At 36.1% G+C, this 20,676-nt stretch overlaps 1 protein-coding gene and 1 non-coding gene across 2 annotated transcripts in view; both read right to left on the reverse strand.

Annotated features, from left to right (window-relative positions):
• LOC126874333 (uncharacterized) overlaps positions 1–20,676 on the reverse strand; it is a 268,457-nt gene that overhangs the window by 135,422 nt on the left and 112,359 nt on the right. The gene's annotated exons all lie outside the window — the stretch shown is intronic.
• LOC126874890 (U2 spliceosomal RNA) lies at positions 9,469–9,660 on the reverse strand. The gene has a single exon (XR_007693089.1). It is a non-coding gene; the product is annotated as a U2 spliceosomal RNA (small nuclear RNA).

Below are 20,676 nucleotides of genomic sequence, written 5' to 3' on the forward strand. Positions count from 1 at the left end.
TCGTCAATATTTGCTTTAATTTCTGGTAGATTTTCATCAAAATTAAAAACTTTTGGAATCAAATTATTGTGCGCTCCAAAGAAATTCCAGTGGATTAATTTCTGGTAATTCCTCCATGTTTTCGGAACTAGATTTCGAGCTACTTGACAGTAGGAGTTTTTTGTGACATGTATTTTTATTTTTACCTTTGTATCCAATTTGTTCAAAAATTTCAGAATGTTCAGAATTTGATGACAGTTCCATCATCGCAGACCATATTCGTCAATTTGTCCATAATGGACAATTTATGGATATTATATTCGATTTTTGTGAAAAAAAAACTCTAAACAAGAAACGTATGCTGCCAGTGCGTCGAAAGAAAACGATTGAATGTGCATTATTGGGAAGTTGATGATAACAAATGAAGAGCGACTCTAGTCGAGCGCCTATAGTCGCTGTTCGCAAGCAGAGAGTCGATTTGAGTCAAACTGCCTCGTTTTTTTGACATGTTTGTCAAATGGTAGAAGCATTTTATCACGCTGGAAAGATGACAGTCCGGGTTTTCTGGACATTTTATGATGTTCATAATTCATAACAAAAATTTCAGCGTTAATGATTCTATTCAACGACACTATTCTTTTTTACATAATTGAGACGGTCCTCGCGCATCTTGTTTCACGCGTATAACCATCTTCGTTATTTGTGACACTAAAGTAATAGAATAATATTAAAATAAATGCTAATGAAATTGTTTAACCATTACTATCACTAGCTCCCAGACAACTATAAACTTGGACGATGGGCGAATGTGGAAACGTATATAAATTGAATACATAAAATCAAAAGCTATACACAACATCGACATAATGACGATTTAAACTTATATTACGAACTATCAGACAATACGAAAATTACGCCAATGCGGAGAAAGGAACTGAACCTTCTTGAAACATTGACAGTACCGTCAATATTAGAAGGACACATAAGTACATTAATATTTTTCGTTAAGGAGAGAGTGTGTTAGAGAGTGTACTGAATTCTAGAAGCTTCCAGATTATACTTGAGGCGATTAGGTCGTGATAGGTACTGAAGTAACACTCGAATGGGTTTGACAATAAATATTTATTAATCATATATTGTATATGTACACTGATGCGTAGAACTCGCGGTTCCTATTATCGGTTCGACAGTCGCGGTTACAAGTTCGACTACTGGTCGAGGTGTTTTGATGCGCGATACAAGTTCGGACGATGATTGCGCGAGATGCTGAAAACTTGGATTGATGATTGACTCGGACCGTTGCGACTGTAACGACTGTGTAGCAACTGAGTAGCGACTGAGTAGAGACTGTATAGCGACTGACTTTCCGTCACGATGATGCTGCGGAGGAAAACTATGATGGGATGTGTCTAAGGATGCGAGATCATCGGATTTGTCGAGGAAAGCCCTGGTTCGGAAAGTGGGGGAAATGGACGTCGTTTTTAATTGGCTAATTTTTGTGTTAGTCGTTTGAAAAGGATGCTAACTGCCCTTGAGAGAAAGTTCCTAGCGGGAAGCATCGTGCGTGAGAAATAGCAGATTTCTCGTGTCTTCCCGTAGAAGGTGATAGGCTTAGGGACTGTTAAGACAAAGACTATTTGTCCCTTTGGAGGAGCTTAGCTAAAATAAATCGTAAGGTTTATAGCGGGTGTTTAGGCTAGTTGAAAATATTCTGTAAGAATGTATCGACATCTGGCAATCTTGTCCGATGAGGTGGGTCTTTGTGTAGCGAGCCACGGGACAGAAACCGTTGGAAAGTTTACTGTCGAGTGTCGCTACATACTTATATAAATGCTACTGTTATTCATCATCGGCCCCCTATTCCCAGAGCTGCGGTTCAACACAGGACCCGTCCTGTTCGACGCTTCCGTGACCTGAGCTGGTTCCATAGATAGTCGCTCTAGGATCACACCTTGCTCTCGTTAGTTCTACTTCTGCACACAAAAAGAAACATGTAAGGATATTCGTACCATGATCGTGTCATTTGATAGGCCCCTCAGCCATTAATTCCCGTAAGGAACGGATTACTCTGAATTATCGTGCTCGTCACCCTGCACCGTGATCCACGGCCTGATTCGATCGGCAGCGACCACCGTCCGGAAGCATCTTACTCCTTTTCGCATATCCCCTACGCTGTAGCGATCATTTGGTAAAACGCTTCGAATCCGAAACAGTTCCTTGAATTTCGGAAATAGCTTCCGATTTGCTTCCGTGGCAGTTCTTTTTTTTGCAATTAGATTTTCGCGATCACATCGCAGAGGTCGATATCCCTCGCCAACGCAGGAATTTCGTTAAGTATCAAGCGATTTCTGCGTTTGACTATGACCATATAATTTTGTAATATAAAATCTTGTCCGACGATGACGCGAAATCGCATGTATTCGTCAGGAACTACGAATGAGTCTATGTCGGTTTTCGCGTTTTGAATCGTGATCATCGCGCGAGCCACCTTATTCGCCATCACCGTTTATTCCACGAATATTCGAAGCAGTGCATCCGCGATAACTTTCGTTGCAATACCAAATACCCGAGATATATGGACTCTATACTCGTTTTCCGTTGACATATATGCTAATTTCGTACAAATCTCACGCAGATTCCATACCGTTAAAGTAATAATTAACATAATAACTTGAAGTATTAACGAATACCGAACACATTCATTCATTCGATACATACGCGGCGCTCATCTCATGACGTTTTCCTGTTGTGTTCCTCTCTTTCATTCCTCGCTCGTACAATACAGAATTACACACATCTATTTTCTAACACATACGATCGAGAATATTTGCCTGTTTACTAATATCACTCTTCTTTTCGAGCATACGGCATCGCCTCGAGAGGTGTCCTATTTATCTGCATCGGTAGCACTTCACGCTGGTTATTGATAGCCGCTCTCTTCTTCCCTTCTCGACTGTCACCTGTCGTTCCTTTTCCTTCTGACGGTCTCCGTTGATGATCGATGGACGCGGGGTTTTCATCCTCCTTCGACACTAGACGATCCCGCGCCACTCGCTCGCGCTACGCTGAGGGTATTCATGAACGCGTATGTACTGTGAAGGACTTAATTTAAGGTACCATTAAGTGTTATCGCTCTCTCTTCCCACAATCGAGGGTGACGAAGACCCGGCGGCCGTTCCAGGTGTTCGAGCTTTACATTTTCTTATAAATCGTAATTTGTAAGATACGTACTTAACATAGTATCATGTACAATCCAACTACACGATTTTCTTGCCTTGCGACTTCCTTACGATACATCGATATAATAATATATGTTTTTTTTATTTAATTATTTACATTTTACAATTTGTCCACTAGGACATTTGGTAAAATATTATAGCTTAGTGGTATAATAATATAACATGTGGATGGCTACCCCCAGTGGGATACCATCTTCGAATTTGATTGATTTATTTCTTTAGTGTGGTGAGTGTTTGTATATATTTTTAGTTTGTTTTCTATGCTTAGTTTGGATTTTCGATTTGTTAGCCAGTACATTTGTCTCCTTGCCATCTGTATTTTGTCTATTATTGCTTTAATATGCTGTTTCCATGTGAATCGTGTATCTAAGTGGAGTCCTAGGTATTTGACTTGCCTTGTTTGTATTATGTGTGTGCCGTTTAGTATAATGTTTGGTGGTATCTGTTTTCGCAGTGTGAATGTGATGTGTTTGCATTTAGCCGGGTTTGCTTTAATTTGTTTAGCTTAAAGCCAATTTTCTATTTTTGTGATATGTCCTTGTAGTAATGTAACTGTTGTTGCAGGGTTAGTGTGCCTGACTAGTACAGCTGTGTCATCCGCGAATGTTAGTATTTTGCTATTGTTAGTTTTTGGTATGTTGGCCGTGTATAATGTGTATAAAATTGGTCCTAGGACGCTTCCTTGCGGAACTCCTGCCTTGATTTCTTTAGCTTCCGAGTATGTGTCTTTGATTTTTACTATGAAAGTTCTGCTGCTTAAGTATGATTTGATTAATTGGTATATCTGCCCCGGGAACTGCTCCCTGATTGATTGAAGTAGGCTAGTGTGGTTTATTTTATCGAATGCTTTTTTGATGTCCATAAAGAGTGCTGTGCAGTATTGTTTTGTTTCCAGCGCCTGTAAGATTTCATTGACGAGTCTGTGCGTTTGTTCTATTGTGAAGTGCTTGTATCTGAATCCGAATTGGTGATCCGGTATTAGATGGTTCTTCTCTATTATTGGTTTTATCCGGTCGTAGATTATTTTCTCTAGTATCTTGGAGAACACCGGAAGTAGTGAGATTGGTCGGTAGGACTTGGTTTCGTGTGGGTCCTTGCCTGGTTTGGGTATCATTATAATTTGTGCCAGTTTCCAAGCTTTTGGAAAGTATTGTATTCTTAGTATTGCGTTTACTATTATTCTGATTTGTCTTCTCGCTTTTGGCGGAAGGTTTTTCAAGATTTTGCCGTTAATTAGGTCGATTCCTGGTGCTTTGTTATTTTTTGTTTTCTCAATTATGTTTCTGAATTCTTGTGCTGTTGCTTTGGGTATGGCGTAGTGATTGTCAGTTGGTGTACTAGTAGTTAGCGCATCCTCGTCCGTATGACTATTGTGGTTGCTGTTGTTGATGTTATGTGGGGTGAATGTGTTGCATAGGTGGTTGGAGAATTCTTCAGCTTGCTCTTCGTTGCTTCTTGCCCATGTGTTGTCTGCTCTTTTGATTGCTGGTACCATTTTTATTGTCTTCTTTATTTTTTTTGTGGCTTTCCATAGGGAGTAGTTGTAGTTCTCGTGAGCAGATAGTGACTCGATGAACTTTGTGAACTCGCTGTTGTTGTGCTCTTTTATTTTGTTTTTTATTTCTTTTGTGAGTTTGTTTAGGTGTTTTTTGTTTTCTTTTGTTCTGTGTTTTTGCCATTTTGCTTTCGCTTTTCTTTTTTCTCTAATTTTTTCGAGGATGTCTAGTGGAACTGTTTTTGTTTGTCTGTTGGTTGTTTCAGGTATAGTGGTTGCCCTTGCTGCTTCTTGGATAGTTTCTGTGAATATTGTTACTGCTCGATCGATGTGTTCAGGTGTTTTCAGTGGGATGTTGCAGCTGATTTTGCTTTCTATTATTTCTTTGAATATTTGCCATTTGGTGGTTTTATTGCATAGCTTCTCTGTGCTGCTGTAAATTATTGGTTTGTTTCTGCATGTAATTATTATGGGCGTATGGTCGAAGGTAAGCTTGAGGCTGGGTGCTATGTTTAGTTTATTTGCGTTTAGTCCCTTTGTAACTGCAAAGTCTAGCAGGTCAGGTATTTTGCTCAGGTCTGTCGGCCAGTATGTCGGTCTTCCTGTGGATAATATATTGAGGTTATTATTTTTAATGTATTTTTCCAAGGTTCTGCCTCGAGGTGTGGTGATTCTTAATCCCCATAGTGTGTGCTTTGAGTTATAGTCTCCCGCTGCAATATACTTGTCACCTAAGTGTCGGAAGTAATCTTCCCACATTTCCGTTATGATTTTGTGTCGCGGCGGTACGTATACTGCTGACAACTGCAGTTGGTTGCTGTTAGTCTGTACGGTAACGGTGGTTGCTTGTATATGTTCCTTACTGACTTGGCTGTGTAGGTGATGTTTAATGTCGTTTTTTATTACTACTGCCGCCCCTCCGTGTGCTTTCCCTGAGGGATGCTTGGTGTCGTATATGGTGTAGTGCGGTATTTTTATATAGCTTTTTATTGTGAGGTGTGTTTCTGAGACGAGTAGTATACCGATGTTGTTGCTATACAGGAATGTTTTAGTTTCTAGGGCCCTTTGTTGTAGGCCGTTAGAGTTCCAGGCTGCTATTTTAAGCGTGTCTATTTCTATTTTTTGCTCATCATGTTAGTAAGTAATTGTAACATGACTGTTATCTGCTGTGTTTGCTGTCTGAGGAGTTCGTTTTGTTCGCTTATCATTTTTGTGAGTATTTCGGTGTTTTTTTATGGAATGTTTTATTAACTCTTTGATTTCTGTAGCGTCGTTGCTGTGGTTGTTCTGTTCTTGATTGTCTAAGGGTGACGACCGGTTGACTACTTGCGCGTAGTTTCGGTTTCTAGCGGTGTTGGTGTTAGTGTGGTTATTGTTCCTTGCGTGCTGTGTATTTGGTGTTGACGTAGGTTCTGTGTTGTCCTGTTGCGCGTGGAAATTGTTGTGTGTCCTGTTACGAAGCGGCGGAAAAAGTTTACCTTGAAGTTGATTTCTTACTGGACAGCCTTTGTAACCCGCTGGGTAATTTCCACCGCAATTGTAACATTTTACGTCGTTTATTTTCCCCGTGTGTGGGCAGTTCGCTGTTAGGTGCTTTTCTGCGCAGTTGACACACGCCGGGTTCCTGTTGCAGTAATTTTTAGTGTGTCCATATTGTTGACACCGCATACATTGTGGTGTGTCTTTTTTATGTCTGGGTGGCTCGACTGTGATTATTGTGTTTGAGATCTTTTTAATTTCAAATATTTCTTTGTTGTTGCTTTTCGGTTCTAGCTCTATTAGGAATAGCGGTAGCGGTTGCTTAGTGTCAAATTTGGTTATATTGTTGATCGTTCTTGCCTGGTGTCCGATCTTGGCCAATTCCTCGCATATTTTGTTTGTATTTGTTTTAGGGTGTAGACCTCTGATTACTGCTTTGTAGCTCTTGTCGGATTTGGGTTGGTAAGTGTGATACTCAGCGTTCTTTTCCTTTAGCACTTTAGTTACTTTCCTGTAGGTTTCTAGGGTATTAGTTTGTACTTTTACCTGGTCCAGTTTGAGCTGTTTGATAGTGTAGTTTTCTTTTCCTGCCGTGCTGTTTAGTAGATCAATGAGGGGGTCCATTATTTATGCGTCTATGTAGATTGGTGGTGGCTTGGGAGTGTGTGCTCTTGGTTTTTCTGTAGGGTCTGTGTCCATCTCTTCTGTCAGTGAGCTGAAGGAGTTTTGTATAGGAATTTCTTGTAGCCATTGTTGTCTTTCTGTTTCTGTGGTCCTCCTATCGTTTGTGTTTGTGTTTATTTTTCTTTTCTTTGCTGGGAGTTACAATCTTCCAGCTTTCGTTATGTTGTGGTAGATCCTTGTTGGTATTGCTCTTTACGTCGTCTTCTTGTATTATTTCCATTTCTATTTCTTTTGTATTTGTATTTGAGCAGTCCAGTACTTCACTTCTTGTTTTAATTGGGCTCTGTTGGTCTACTGCCCTGTTTATAGCGTATGTTTGTCCTTTGTTCAGTATTCTTATTGTTGGTATCTTTTGGATGTTTTCCATCATCGATTGGTTCTGTTGCACATCCCTTCTTTCACTCTTGTCGCACTTACGGAGGCACTAGTTTTCACGTCCGCATAGCTCGACTGCTTGGGCAGAACTGATAATAATATATGTGGCTCGGTTTTAGTCAGCAAAAACTCATCAATGCGTTAGTGGAATTTTTATTAACGAAAAATTTCAAATTAAAAGATTTCGTCGATGCATTAGTGTTTTATCTCCCCGATATGACAGCGAAATGTGTGGCTCCGCTGTACAACTATATCAAGTGTCCGAGATAAGACCGCATTGAATATTTACTGAAACGAATGATTTGAATGAACGATCGCTATATTTGTTACGACTTTTCTGTGAATGTTCGTGATGCATGTGGAATTTTTCTGTGCATACTCGCAAAAGGAACAACAGCTGTGCGTGTATAAACATTGTTCATATTTACTTTTGTTTATTAATATTAATTTAATTTTGTTTATTAATTTTGTTCATTAATATTAATAATTACTTATGGAGACAACGCATTGGGGGTTGCATTACTCCTCTGTATTCGGGAATTCCATAGGGTGATTTTCGATATGCTGTTATGGATTTCGTCGCGCAGGATTATTTACGTCGCCGAATATCACAGTTTTCTTCTGTACGGCTTATATAAGGTAAACTGCCGCCCATGTGTCGTTCGGTTTGAGAATCATTGTACAACCCGCTGATATTGATTGAGTCATTTCGAATCTGTATATATGACGACAATCTCTTAAAAATCTTGATCAATCTTAAATCATAATGGGTCTTGAGTGTTTAAAGTCTCTTGAGTCTCAATTGCCTCGGAAATTTGATTGCAGGATATTCGACACTCGGTTTGAGGATTAGTATCGGTTATATATGAAATCATTACTCTATTTGTCATTCGATGAAGGCACGCCTATATTTTAGATTGAACTCCTCAAGACTGATCAACAGTAACAAAATGAAAGAAAAAAATATCGCCGTCTATTCATACTAAACAAATGCTTGCTATATTATTTTCTCATTTGTATTACAATCTATGTTTAAAGATAATTTACTGTTAGTATGTTAAATAATTTTTGCTGTCACATACTACACACATGCACTTATTTTTCGTAATAATCTAATAATTTGGCAGTGTAAATGATGTTTACGACGTAGTAGAGGTTCTACAGCTACGGTTCTGCGCGATTTATCTTACGAAACAAATAAAAATGAAATGGTGAAAAAAATTTGGCGAAATTGTTTCGATACTAAGAATCAAATGCCCCTTACTACTCGATGTTCGAACTGACCTAGTTTAGTCTGTGTAACAAGATTTGTTAGCGAAGACACACATTTTGGTCGATTCTTTAACGTAGCGTCATAAAGTGCATCATGCAATATGTAAAAAGTTAAAAATATTTTCTGCGTAAAAATAACATATTTGCACAAAATATTACACATTCGATTGAAATTCTTTATTTATTAATTACTTGACACTTAGCCAACCGCGCGCGCCAGAGCAAGCTATACGCATCTCACAGCACTAGACAAGCCAATCTATACGCTGTCCAAGTAACAAGGACTAATATTCACTAATTGCAAAACAAAGAAGTCTAAAAATTATTTAAGTGGTCAATTATATTTTGCGGTAATGATTTTGTTTAACGATTTCACATATTGTTCATACAAAACATGAAATTAAAAGTATAAAAAGTATAGGTAAAATTAAAAACATTAAAGATGACTAAAGATAAATAACACGATTTGAACGTGAAATTAAAAATTCATAATGCGTTTTAATATCTTTTTACAGTGTGGTACCGTTCGATTATAACTTTATTTAGTCATAATTGATAGTGTAACTTTTTAATTAATTTTAACACCACTGAATTGGTGTCTTTTATTATATATTCTACTTTATAAAATCAGAAAAGTGCCGCAATTAATTGGGAACAAATCCAAGTAAACAATAGCTGATAATATAAATAACTAATAAAAAAACAAGAAAAGAAAACACGTTGCTAAAATCAAAAAGAGAGATCTTCCCGTTCGATCGCGAAGCGATGTTCTTCATAGACGGGCGAAATCACCGTTCCGTTGGCTAAGTGTTAATTAATAACAATTTATATTAAGCAATATTCAGATCCAATAAAGTCGCAGTGATATAGTATTCAGTTATCACCAATCACAAAATAATGTTAATAATAAATTAAAAAGCCGTCTGTTATATGCTTATATATATGCATTATCGAGCCAATCCTAGCGGTACTGCAAAGCTAGGTCGACTCACGACAGAGGTGAAGCAAGCTCCTATCCTCCGTCAGATTCCAAAAATCAGTTTAATATTCTGACTTCCCAATGGGAAGTGTATCAGATATTAAGCTGATAAGAACAGATATTACACTTTGATCTTAGCCATAAGGCCGAGAAGCGATAAAAATTTCAACTTTGTCTACGAATATAACATCTCTATCTCCTAAATTTCCCAGCAAGAATCGGCATCTTGAAAAAACCACCTAGCGATGGTATCTTCAAATACTCTAGCCTGATCTCGCTATACTGACATTTAGCGACTTTCGGCGTACGGTCTATTCCGTCCGCGAAGCGTGATTTTCCGTCTTCTTATATACCATGAACAACGTCGATCTTTTTGTGATGGCAAAATTACAAGAGTATCCTGAAGCTCAAGTTTGTAGATGACAAAATTCATTTTAATATTCGTTTGAATCTCATCCTATATTTTGCTCGCAGACTTTGGTAACAAAGCGTGCCTTTGTTCCTTCTTTCTCTTTTGTGTCTAATTTCGTAAAATATTAGCTCTCTAATGAAATTAACTATAGATAAGTCATTTAAGTCTCAGTCGTAGAACCGCGTCTCAGAAACTGCGAATCTGTCATCGTAGTGTAGTATCGTAAATATAATAATATTAGTTTATTAATAATAAATGGATTAGACAGAAAACAATGGTTACTTAACATGAAATAATCGTGACGACGTATTATAATTAATTTACAACTCTCTTCAACACAGATTCAACTCTCTCTCAACAACGCTAACAACACTATCTCGACGACGCAATTGTCACGTAAAATAACAAAATAAAAAAGGAATTTGAGGTAAAAAATAAAAAAAAGAAAACTTTATTTTTTTTCTAACATCAATACACTTTACAATCTACTTCCGAACTCTAGGCGTGACTTTTTAAGACTGACTCTTATGATTTTACTTTCGATCGGATCCGATTACTTTCTTTTGTCATCTCTCAACATCCCCACCGTCCATGCATTTGCTAGGCGTCCGCGATCGTTGCCACGTGCTCTTTCTTCTAGAACCTTCGGTGGAAGGACCGTTGGGATGTTGATGGTTCATTAGGCACTTCAGCGATATACATTGTCGCCGAGTGCCGCCACATCTTTATCTCTATCGTCAGTCCGTCGGATTTGAAGTATGCCGGTCGTGACACAATCCGCACTCTCTGACTTCTCAACTCATACTGCCGTTAATTCGTTTATGTCTCTTAGTAACCCTTTGTCTTTTGTCTTATATCTTTTGTTTAAGCCCCGTCATGCACACGCTCAGTAACCGCTCGTTTACAATTCGCACGGCACCCCCCTAAGACCTTCGTCCGCGATACTATAGCAGAAATAGTCTAATCTTTTTTATATCAAATGTTGTCTGTGTCTTACATTTTCCATGTCCTGCACAAAGTTGTACAATTTATCATAAAATTTTCAAACGTGATTGCAGATTAAGATATAATACAGTACATAAAATTTTATCTGTTCCCGTAGGCAATTTGAACCCCGTAGTACTTTTCTTGATAACTGTACATCTTTCTTCTATATCGAAACAAATAAAGATAATAAAACTATAATACTTGATAAAGTGCAGCGTGAAATCTTTAAAAAAGTTAAAAATATATTCTGTATAAAAATAAAATATTTACACAAAATATTAGTACATTCGATTGAAATTGTTTGACTGTTAGTCACTTAATTAACTACAATATACATTAGGAATTATGCGAGTCCAAGAATATCACAAATGGAAAGACACATTATAGCATTTTACTTGGATTGCATTAGGTTAATTAACGTCCAATAAATGTTTCCAATTCTGACTATCCTTGGATCTGCAGAATACACAAGTGTAATTATAAATTTTGAGTAGTTAAAAAAAGTAGTAAGTAAATAATTTGAGCCAGATATATTAATGTTTTCTGTCAGTATTTTATTTAAATGCATTAAATATTTATTTAAATATTTTTTACTTCTACATATTACACAGTGCACTTAATAATGCTGTGGTAAAAAATCGGCCTAAATATCTCCTTGCGCGAATATCTTGTTGCAAGAACGAAAAGAACCTCGTACAAGTCGCATAGAACAAAACTCTGACACCTGACCACGTAAACAATCCTGCGTAAACAAATCCTACTGAGAAGATTAAAAAGGAAACACCCAACAGACCTCACAAGGATATAACCTAACAAACACGATGATGGTACCCCGCTGGGGGTAGCCACCCACATGTTATATTAGTATACCGCTATAATATTTTACCAAATGTCCTACTGGACAAATTGTAAAATTCAAATAAATAAATAATAATAAAAAAAAATCCTACTAAGCGTTAAACCTGCTTAAAAAGCATGCGCAAATATGGAACTTTCGGGTAGAGAGTATTAATGTTTCCTCTAATCATCTATCTTTATAAATAATTAATAAGCAGTAGTTCATATTAGCGACGTTTATGCAAATTTCATACACACATTGGTCCTCAAGTGCGCAGAACAAAATCATACACGCACCGCGAATGTTCTAAAAATCGTAATCCTTTTATGTTACTTTTTATGTTTTATGTTAAATGTTCAGTATGATCTTATCTGGTGCTTCAAAGAGTCGTACAATGGAGCCGCACATTTTACCGTTGTTTCGTGAAGTAAAACACTAACGCAGCGACGAAATTCCTTTATTTGAAATCTTTTGTTAATGAAAATTTCATTAACACATTGATGAGATTTTCCTGATTGAAATAGCACAAAACACGGTACTATTATATTGGTGCTATATAGATAAGAAAATTGTAGAGTTGGATAACATACGATTTGATACGATACGATGCGTTTCGCACAGTTATTGCCACTGGAATGCTGAGAATAATGGAAAAATGGCTGCTCTCGGCTATTGTCAATTATTTCGAATAACACTAACGTTCGTATGAAGTATAAACATGATCTCGGAATAAGGTCTTAGTTCCTCCCGTGATTAGAATGAATTCACTACTTGCTGTGTTAACAGCAGCCTCCTAAACATTTGTTCTACGCCAATTAGGAACCGAGACAACTTCTTTTTAGGGAAAACACAATTTTGGAGGAAACAAAATTTTCTGTGTTAAAAGTTAGAAAAAAACACGATATACAGAAGTCTAGTTGAAATAATAGAAAAACAAGTTACGGTCATGCAGATCTTAATCGATGTAAATCCAAAAGAATTTTCCCAAATTTTATGACTATAACAGTCATTTTGTAACAGTCTTCTTAACTAGTGGATACATAACATTATCGATATATCGGATTAAAAAGTCTTTTACCCACGAAATAGAAAGAGGAAGTAAAGGAAGATAAAGTAAAAAAAGCGCAGAAGAGGAACAGTGGAAGTGAGAACGTATGAAAAACGTCGAAACTAACATCCCGTGTAGATCCCAAAAGATTGCCGGTTGAGATCGTTTTTCCTTGCAAAATAGTTACACTGATTCGTCTAATTCATTGCGCCTACCATCGGCTGAATAATTGGAACAATTTGGTAAATTATTTACCGACGCTCCTCCTGTTTCCCTGCCACGCTTCGTCTATCGTTTCTCCTATTTATACGATATGCTTTTTTCAATTTACGATTTAGAAATATTCATAGGTTTCGCGGCTGGTCCCGTTACGAGCTTTTGTGACGTCAGCTGAGTGTTGTGCGATAATCCTCGCGCTTTTGGCGACGTCCGCTTGCGCGATAGAACTTCTGGCGCGTCTGGAACTCGACAGTTAGCGTGAAACATATATGGAATATTATAATACGTCGAGTATGTTTATAAATATTTATAATTATTCCATGGATTTTGGAAGTCTAACTAAATACGAAGGACTGTAATTGTAAAGGAATAAAATACCAAAACTTTGGGATCGACAAATTTAGAATCTTAATGCTTGGGATGCCAAAATTTAAAAGTCCAAAAGCATAAAATTCCAAAGCTTAAAATTTCGGAATCCCGAAACTAAAAATCGTAGAATTAATTAAATTTATTAAAGTAAATTTATTAAATAACTTACGAAATAACAAAAAACCCGTTGTTACAATATTGGATATAACAAATTATAAGCTACAAATAATATAGATACAATAGTTTAAGAAATAACAATAGAATGTAAACTGAATAGAAAGAAGGTTAGGAAATTAGTAGCTATGGATGACGTTATATGCAGATAGCTTAAATGTATAAAAGAGCTACGAAAAACGGTCGGTAGCATCACAAAAGCGATTAGAGTTTGTATACGTGAACGATTGACACAATTATATATAGCTTTATGGCATAGAGCGTGCAATGAGTTGTAGGTCCTATCCTTGGAGAGAGCGACTTCCCGATTGAACGGAACATAACATTGCAACTGGTGTATAATATCGATCGGTTAATTGATAATTTTGTAAACAAATAGTACATCAGCTATCTATATCCCTGAACACATTTCAATGAATTTACGATTGTAATATCTATACTACAATTAGTTTATTATTGATTGAACAAGAAACGATGGTTGTTTAACGTGAACTAATCACAATAACGTATTATAATTAAGACAACTAGATAGTTAATTCGAAATTATTGAGACCATTTTGTAAGAGAGCAGCGTCATCAGCACAAATAACGGCGCTGTCATCTGCATAAAGCAGGAATTTACTATACGTAAAGATAGATAATGAGGCATGACATTATTAATAAGGAGTAAATAAGAGTAAATAAACGTTCTTCTACACCAATGTTTCAATATATGAATGTTTTCTGCAATTATTATTTTTCTATATTTTTAAATTCTTAACGCTTTGCGTTCCAGGCCTTTTTCGCTGGGACTGTCAATTCGAGACAATTTGCTGCATATTTAGTGTATTTCTTACAGCTAACATAAAATGATTTCACATACAAATTAACATATAAAGTTATTATATTTTAATATTTTATGTATGTTTACTTCTCAAATGTTATCTTCAAATTAAGCACAGAAAATAAATTAAAAATATACAACGCGATCATAAAACTAATCTAGACGTACGGAATACCACTATGAGGAACAGCAGCAATGAGCCATATAACCAAAATAGAGACAATAGTAAATCAGAACAATAGTAAACGCCCCATGGTACGTTAGAAACGAGGACATTCGGAAAGACATGGGAATACCAATGGTCAAGGAGGAGATTAACAGATGTGCAAGAAGGTTCTTTTTTTTTTTTTATTTATTTGTTGAAATTACAATCAATTCTCGCGTTGAGAATTTTCAGTAATTTTTCCGGCGTGGCGCAGTGACATGGCTGTTTATTTACAATAAGTTAATACTTATTATAGATAGGTATAATTTATAAGTATTATAAGTAAGTGCATATGCTTAATTTGGATAATTAAATGAATCTAACGTTTAGGTCTAGCGGGTAGTGCCTCTTCAGCCTGCGAATCTGGTCCGTCGTATCGAGTAGTCCAGTGATTAGGGGGTTTCGGTGTTTGTTGATTCTTTTGCTATATCTGTCGCTATATTTTGCTATTTCCTCTTTGACGGTGGGTATCTTGAGGTCGCGGTGTATTGTTTCATTGGTTACATACCAAGGTGCGTCAATTAGGGATCTTAGCGTTTTCGATTGAAAGCGTTGGAGTATTTCAATGTTGGAGTTACTTGCTGTTCCCCATAGTTGGATTCCGTAGGTCCAGACAGGTTTTATTACGGTCTTGTAGAGGGTAATTTTATTCTGTATGTTTAGTTTGAAGCGTCGGCCCGTGAGCCAATAGAGTTTTTTTAGTTTGTCCTTTAGTTGCTTCCTTTTATCTGAGATGTGTGTCTTCCACGTTAGTCTCCTGTCCAGGGTCATGCCCAGGTATCGGACTGTGTCCCTGCTAGGAACTGTTGCATTGTTGATGGTGACCTGGGGGCAGGTTTGTTTTCGGAGCGTGAAGGTTACATGTGAGGATTTCTTTTCGTTGACTTTGAAGCCCCATTTGTGAAACCACTTTTCCATGGAGTCGAGACTTCGCTGGAGAGTGTATGAGGCTATTACCGGGTCTGCGTGGGTAGCTAATAGCGCTGTGTCGTCTGCAAATGTCGCTATTGTTATATCGTTTGATATAGGTAGGTCGGCAGTGTAGATGGAGTACAGTAGGGGTCCGAGGACACTACCTTGGGGTATGCCGGCTTCTATTGGGAATGTTGCGGAAGTGGCGTCTAGGCATTTAACCATGAATTGTCTATTGGTTAGGTAAGATTTTAGGATGGAGTAGTAGGGGTGGGGCAGGATCTTTTTAAGCTTGTATAGTAGCCCTTCATACCATACTTTGTCGAATGCCTGTTGGATGTCTAGGAAAACCGCTGAGCAATATTTTTTCTTTTCGAGTGTTTGGCTGATCGTATGAGTTAAGCGGTGGATTTGCTCTACTGTAGAATGATGTTTTCGGAAGCCGAATTGGTGATCTGGGAGTGTTTTCAAGTTCTCTAGGATTGGAAGGAGTCGGTTCGTGAGCATCTTCTCGAATAGTTTGGACAGGGTAGGTAAAAGACTGATTGGGCGATAGGAGCAGGTTTCGCATATCGGTTTACCGGGTTTAGGGATGAGGGTAATCAATGAGATTTTCCAGGCCTTAGGATAGTGTTCCAGGCGAAGGATAGCATTAAAAATCGATGTGATGAGTGCTATCCCTTTTGTGGGAAGTTCCTTGATTGCTTTACTGCCTATTAGGTCATGTCCTGCTGCTTTCTTGGGGTTTAGGCGACTGATTGTTTCTATAGTCTCTGCAGAGGAGAAGGGTTCGATAGGAGGGGACATTTGGAAGGGGGTGTGCAGGTATTTAGTAACGTCCGCGGCGGCTTGGGGGGAATGGGGTTTGAATACTTTTGACAAGTGTTTAGCAAACAGGTCGGCTTTTTCTATAGGGCTTCGCGCCCATCCACCTTGCGGACGGCGGATAGGTGGGATTATTTGTGGGGGGGCGTGTGAGTTTCCTGGAGGCCTTCCATAGTGAGTAGTTGGCGTCGGCTGTGGGGGATAAGCTGACGAGGTATTTATGAAACAGTCGTTTTTATAGTTTCTTAAGGTTCTGGATAGCTTTCTAGTTGCGTTGTTAAGTTTGCGTTTGTCCTCCGGTGTTCTATGGGTCTGCCATACTCTTCTTAGTCTACGTTTTTCTGCTATTTTTTTTAGTATGTATTGGGGATATTCTTGTTTGCTGTTAGATGGCTTTGTCGGTGTGGAGATGTGCAAGAAGGTACAGAGAAAGAATAGCAACGCGCCCGAACCGGCTGGCAGCGAAAACGATCAATACATCAAACATAAAAAGAAGATTAAAAAGGATACACCCAACAGATCTCACAAAGGACATAAGCTAACAAACAAACACTTACCACACTAAAGAAATAAATCAATCAAATTCGAAGTTGGTATCCCACTGGGGGTAGCCATCCCCATGTTATATTATTATATCACTAAGCTATAATATTTTACCAAATGTCCTAGTGGACAAATTGTAAAATGTAAATAAATAAATGAAAAAAAAAATTTTGTGTCGCGGTGGTACATATACTGCTGACAACTGGAAATAGTCGCTGCTAGTTTGTACTGTAACGGTGGTTGCTTGGATATATTCCTTACAAACTTGGCTGTGTAAATGGTGTTTAATGTCGTTTATTATTATTACTGCGGTCCCTCCGTGTGCTTTTCCTGAGCAATGCTTGGTATCATATATAATGTAGTACGGTATTTTTAAATAGTTTTTTATAGTGAAGTGTGTTTCTGAAACAAGTAGTATATTATTGTTGTTCAGGAATGTTTTAGTTTCTATGGCCCTTTTGTTGTAGGCCGTTAGAATTGGAACTGGAGGCTGCTATTTTAAGCGTGTCCATTTTTATTTTTTGCTAAGCGTGTTTGTGAGTAGTTGTAGCATGAGTGTGATTTGTTGCGTTTGCTGTTTAAGGATTGCGTTTTGTTCACTTATCATTTTTGCTAACATTTCCGTGTTTTTAATGGATAGCTTTATCAGTTCTTTGATTTCTGTAGCGTCGTCGATGGTGTTCATATGTCAACGAAATTTTACTACACACAGTATCAAAACATAATAACACATGCTATTTCATAGACACAAAAATCATATCTCAAAGTATATATATGCATATAAATTTTATTTATATAATTTTATATATTTGGTATTAAATATATAATTTTATTTATATATTCGAAGTGGCACGCTTTCAAATGGGGAACGTATCCTATCTTAATACTTAATACGTCAATGCCGTCAGTAATCAGTTTTGACTAAAGATGATTTTCTATGAAAATTTCAATCTATAATAATATTTCGTTCGTTTAAAAAGTTAATAAGTTAGTTAATATTCGCTAACTTTCGATAATATACGTTTGTACTGTGAAATATTAAAGGATGAATATTAGTAATGATAAAATCATTTTTATCAGTCATTTGTATACAGAAGAAATGAAGCAATAATTTCTTAGTTTTATCTCTGATGTTTATAAAGCACTTATAAAACATTGTATTACAGTTATACTTTCATACTACACATGACTAATGTATTATTCTGTGACGCAATGATTAAACTTTTTTTAATGTGTTAGTGCATGTATGAGCATAGACGTCCTAATGCATCAAATAGTTAAAAAACCTCAATATTGATGGCAGCATTGTCTTTTGTCATTGAAAGTAATTCCATTTTCATATCCCGTAAATTTATTTTATAAACAATAGAATGGAAAAAATCTTTGACGAAATAAAAATCTTAATGTCGTAATTAAATCACAAATTAATTATGGTACTAATGTTTCGTTTAGGCGAAAGAAATTCTATTAGGGAGATTCTATTAGATGAAGAACAAAAATTATTCATAAAACAATAGAAAGTTGGAGAGTAATGACGATGATAATTAAGATAAAAACATTAAACTTTGATCTATATTGACTTCACAACAAAAAATATATATAAATCACACGTGCGATAACCTTACTCGTGTCATTAGATAAAATACTTTATTCATTGGAAACTTTACCAGAAAAAACTAAACTAAATATCAATATGTTTTGTGTATAGAAAATGACAATTGATGTATACATAATTTTTTAATAAAATAAAAATATTTCGCAATTAAAAATTTTAATTCCCTAAATTGTAATAAATATGTACCAATATTCATAGCTTGCAATAGGCATTAGCATAATTATAGGCAACGTGTTATTCTTATAGAAACAAATTCTGAAAGAAATAGTTTTCTATCATAATCTTTAAATGTAAATTTATTATTAGGTTTCGTTTCACGTAATGATTATTTAGTTTCCTCAGTTTATCCTTTTAGTCACTTCTTCGTTATTTTAATCGATTGGATGAAGAAATAGAGATGACATCCTGCTTCACAGAACAGCGTTTTATATAAGACTATCGATATAGTTTCCTCGTATCAATTTTTTAATTGAAGGTTCTCATCACCTTCTTATAACAATAATTTTCTAATAATTCTAAGATTATTGTAATAAATGTAAAATTCGTATTTGAAATTTTGTCGTTTATAGTTTATTGCAACTGATTCAAGAAACTATTTAAAACGCATGTCCATGACATTGTGTATGGTTGTTAATTATTCACTATTTTCTTGGTGCTTACCATAAGGCATTAAAAGTATTAAAAATATAGCAGCATAACCAGATTATGCCACCTGGAATTCATAAATGGCCATCAAATCATCGAGGAGTTATAATTGTAGCACAGCTACATATGTATATGTTTCATTATTATCGTACGTAATTGCAAGTTTATAATTCGTCTCGTTATCTCGACGAGAATGGTAAATGTAATTTCTGTATTTTCCAATTGGAGAGAAGGAAATAGTTTATACTGTATCATTACATTTATCATTTCTCCTGTGCAGCAGCTGACCTCGAGAAATCGCGTCGAACTCGCTTTATCGTTCTCCAGCTTGAGTCCTCCTGCATAAAAATAATATAATATTATTCTAAAACAAAACAGAAAAATTCTTTTTGGTGTTATTCAGTGCATAGTTCCATTCGTCCTTATCAGTTACGAGTTTAATGTCGCATAGCAACAAGAGCTATCCAATTCCCAATATAATTACATATCAGCGTAATTAGAATTGAATTAATGTGAAATATTCTCTGTTAGCGCCTCAACCTTGCCCTTCCATTTGTTTCAATTTATAAAATCATTGACTCACATTTAATATAGTAATAAGAAGTATGAAAATTCATGTATCACCAACACCTTGATCATTCGCCTATTTAAATTTTATCTAAGTGTTATTAAATATTATTATTTCAATGTTGTGTTACTGGAAAAAGATCACGCAAGGAAAATAACCATTATACTCGATTAATTAAGACGTACAATTGATTATACAAAGCCACCAACAAATCCTCATACGTAGGATCATTATGAACTGCAGCATAACCTTCACTTCGGATAGAGAACAAAAATCTCGTGTCAGGTAGATCCGGCAATGTCGTTCAGAAAGGTGTACTATTCAAGAAATTGATATACGAAATCTGTCGATTGTGCTCATTAAGTATTATGATTTGTAGATTTTGAAACGGGCTTTTGCGAATGTTTTAATCAATGATATATACTCATATTTTTCGCCGAATCTCCTTCCTTTTGCAGATAGAACATTTAGTGATTTGTTGTTTTTTCAAGCATATTGTGTGATATTATAATATTCTTTGCTAAGAGCTAATGTAATTCATATACGAATGTTATATATATTTTTTATATGAACATACTATTGATAAAGAAATTAAATTATTCTAAATTATATATTGCCCAAACTAAATGTTGTTAATCAAGTATCATCAAGTGTATTAGTCAATCAAGTATAATACAATCTGAGCAAGATTAAATAGTATACTCATTAATCAGGCATTTCATCGGACTTATAAATTTTAATGATATTTCAAATAGATTTTTCTGTATTGAACATTAATATTTATGAGTTTAGAGGTACGAATCTTCAAAAGACGAGAATTTATAGATCTATCTCTATTTATGCACGTCATCATTCTGTCTAAGAATAACCACTTTTTTACTCTTGAATGTTTCAAGAATGGAACGAATTATCTCGATATATCTTTGTCCTTTTTTAGATACTAACAAGTACTCTCTTTTATTATATTCTGGTAGATGACCGGAGGCGAAAT

This window comes from Bombus huntii, chromosome 16 (genome assembly GCF_024542735.1).
Source record: "Bombus huntii isolate Logan2020A chromosome 16, iyBomHunt1.1, whole genome shotgun sequence".
NCBI lineage: Eukaryota > Metazoa > Arthropoda > Insecta > Hymenoptera > Apidae > Bombus > Bombus huntii.